The sequence below is a fragment of the Dipodomys ordii genome, unplaced genomic scaffold (genome assembly GCF_000151885.1).
Source record: "Dipodomys ordii isolate 6190 unplaced genomic scaffold, Dord_2.0 Scaffold24, whole genome shotgun sequence".
Taxonomy (NCBI): Eukaryota; Metazoa; Chordata; class Mammalia; order Rodentia; family Heteromyidae; genus Dipodomys; species Dipodomys ordii.
The window spans coordinates 11,330,552-11,334,258 of record NW_012267240.1 but is presented as its reverse complement, the minus strand read 5'-3'; positions in this window follow the sequence as shown (position 1 = coordinate 11,334,258).

Below are 3,707 nucleotides of genomic sequence, written 5' to 3'. Positions count from 1 at the left end.
CTCGTGCCCGCCCCTCGCGCTCCCCCGCCGCCGCCGCCGCGCAGGCCAAACCCACCGGCGCGCCCCGACCCAAGAGGCAGGGAACGAGCACGTCGGTCACCCGCGGAGGGAGGGCGCGGGGAGGGCAGGGGAAGGGAGGGCAGAGCTGGGCCCGACAACCGCCCAGGGAGGCCTGGGGAGCGAGCGCCGCGCGCCCGCCGCAGCCCGGGGGGGGGAGGGACACCCAGGTGGGCGGTGGAGGGGGAAGCTCTGGAAGGAGGGGGGTAAGGAATGGGGGGGCGTGACAGATGCGAAGGCTCAACACCCCCCCTCCCCACTTCTATCTGCCCTTCTTCCTTTCTCTTCTTTCCCCAGATGGGTGCTCGCCCACCCTCCACCAACCGCCGCCACCACCCCGCCCTCCCCCAGCTGCTGTCCCTGGCACCCAGAGGTCGCAGAAGATACGGGGCCAGAACGCGCCCACGTCCCTCCTCCAGCTCCGGGGACCAGCGCCCCTGGCAGCTCCGGGTCCCCAGGCTGAGATGCGTGCGCGCGCGCGCGGGGACTGACACTGAGCGAGTCCCCCAGCGACGCCAGGGCTCCGGCAGTGCCGGCTCCCCTCGGTCCCTTCCCCAGAGGACGCGTCCTCGCGTGCCTACCCGCCTGAAGTCGTTGGATCGTGGATAGATCGAGAAGAACCTTCTTTCTTCCCCCGGGCCCCCAACCCCTGCACTGGTTTTTTTTTTAGCCTATCTTAGGATAGGTTAAAAATGACTAGTCCTGCCAGGCCCGACTCAAGCCTCTCTTGATTAATAAACTCTGGCCGTTTGTTTTTAAGTGTGTATACTCCTACTAGCTTGTTTTCCAATAAAGCACCACAAAGATCTGGGGCAAGTTCTGGACTTGTGCTGAAGCAATTGCAAAAACTCATGGGTCCAAACTCCAGAGCCAGAAAATCAAGCAGAAGGATGAGATGAAACCAGAGGAAAGCGCATGTTCTTCGTTTTTAATAAGTGCCCATCTGATTACAGGATTCTCTTTATGGGAGGCAGCAGCATAATGGAGCAGTGCTAACTAGATTCAAAGCCCAATGCTGCCCTTTTTGTTGTTTTGTTGTTCTGTTTTGTTTTTGTCCCTCGTGGGGCTTGAACTCAGAGCCTGGGCGTTGTCCCTGAGCTCTTCTTCAAGTCTAGGGCTCTACCACTTTGAGACACAGTTCCACTTGTGGTTTTCTGGTGGTTAACTGGAGATAAAAGTCTCATGGACTTTCCTGCCCTGGCTAGCTTTGAACCCTGATCCTTAGATCTCAGGCTCTTGAATAGCTAGGATTACAGGTGTGAGACAACAGATTCCGGCTAGTGCCCATTTAGTAGTTTGGTGAAGATGTGGAAATTCTTGGCCTCTCTATTTTTGGCCTCTCTCAATTTTCTGATCTACAAAATAGGGCTGATGGAGTTACAAAATCCTGCCCTCCTTAGTGTGAGGATTAAGTGAGTCAGTGGTTGCTAAATGCTTTGACCTCCTGGACACTACATAGGAGTCAGTCAACCCAGGGCTGTAACAAAGAAGGAAACACATTCCAGTGCCGGCACTGAGATTAAGACTCATGCCACATAACTGCGGTGACATGTATTTCTGTTTGTTTTTTTAAAAAATCATAGCTGCATCTTTTCATTTGAAAAGAAAGCTATTAATCCCGGAGCCTTGTGGGTAAACTGCTCTGTCAACATCTTCGGAAGAATGTTGAGCTGTTTGACTTTTCACAAGAGGTACCTTCTTTAAAAAGTATTCACCAAAAGCAACAGCTCAGAACCACTCCTGGCTGTGTTCACAAATCCACCTCCCAAAGCAAATAAAAGGAGAATTTGCTATCAGAGAAGATCATTTACCTTTAAAGACATCTCAGAGCTCATTAAAAAAATGCCTAAGGAGAAAAAGTATTTATGTGATCTTCTGAAAGGAAGTGATGTTTTTAGCATTTAGATTTTCATAACTGCATATCATAAAATATAGTTTTAACACTTTATTCTCTTTCTTGAATGATAAATATAAAAAAATCAGAAGTAGAATGATGATGATGTAGGACCTTTGTAGCTGATTGTGTTGGATGTTTTAAGTACAACTTGTGTTATTTCTTACCAAACCAACTGCTGGCGGCAGAGACTCACACATAGTAGATGTTAATTAAATGTTTACTGATAGAATGTAAATGAATATGTTGAAACTTAGGGAGACACAAGAAGCTTATACCTGCAATCCAAGCTACTCGGAGGTTGAGATTAGAAGGACAGTGGTTTGAAGGCCAGGTAAATCCAGATACTGATAGAAAAAAAGAAGGGTTAAAAAAAACACACTAGAATTAACTGTGAGCTGTTATATGCTCTAAAGAATAAGTGGTAGATGCTCGGAACTGCATTTTCCTCTCGTATTTTTTTTTTCATTTTTCCCATCAAGCCAGCTTCTAAGTTTCTTAGTGCCATTTTTAAAGGCATTTTAATACCATCTGTCTTTCCCAGGACTTCATTTCCAATTCAAAGTAATATTGACGGAAAATTGGTAGAAGCCTGCCCTCTCGCCCCAGCCTCCTTCCTTCAAGCCAATAAATGATTTAATTGTTCCACTAGGAAGACCTTTTGCCCTCTTATGTCCGTTTCACATGACTGGTCAAGAAATTGTCCCTTATGGTAACTATACCCCAATATGTCTAATTTAAATCCTTTTCTGCTGACATAGACCAGGGATCTAAAACTCATGGGTATAAAAATCAGTAAATAACTGACCATCATCAAAGCACCCACATAAAAATATTTATAATTGATAACTTTGCAATTTATTTCTTTAGCTAAAATTCCCCAACCTGCTTACTTTTCTCTCCACGAGTTCTATTTCTACCAAACCTATAAAAGATTTTATAGTTGCTTCAATTATTGTGGCTATATAAATTGAACTCTAACAGTCTGAAAAGTAATCAGTATTCCAAAAGGTTAAATAGTACCTTTTACAAACATTACCTAAGACATAGTTGCAGTAGATTATATCACTTGTTCTCATTTCCCTAAGCATTGCGATAGTGCAGGGTGACCATATGACTTCCTTTGACCAATGGGCTGAGTATATGTGACATATATAATTTTGTATACACTTGCAGAGCTCACCCTGTTCTCCATTCTTCTGAGCATTGGTCCTTGACCTTGAGTAGAGCATACCCCAGATATTGGCTTCCTTGACTCTTGTCCAAGAATGAGAAGATCTTTGTAGATAGTAGAGTCCAATTAAGTTCAGTAAGTCCAGCCATACATATCCAGCCCTAACCAGGTAAAAGTAAAAAAAGTACTCATTGAGAGATTTGCTTGTTATGACAGCAAAACCTGACTAATGCATCAGTGATGGGAACTGAAGAGAAATGTTTTCCACTTCATCTGCAGTAAGGAATTAATGGATTTACATACAAGATTCTGTACTTTTTTCCTAAAATATTTACAGCAGATGTATTGCTGTAAGTATAATGGCCAACAGAGCACAGATTTCTTGTTATTAATTAATAATTTCATCTTCTCATTCTATAAAGCTTTATTGGGTGTCTTCCAATAGGTGGCAGGCATTATGTACAGTTGTGTGTTCTCAGTTGGCTCAGATTCACTATGGAGACAAGTTTTACCAACCAGTGACTTTGGCAGGTGAAACTAAAGGGAAAGGATAAATTTTTGCTCACAGTTTTATTTGATAGC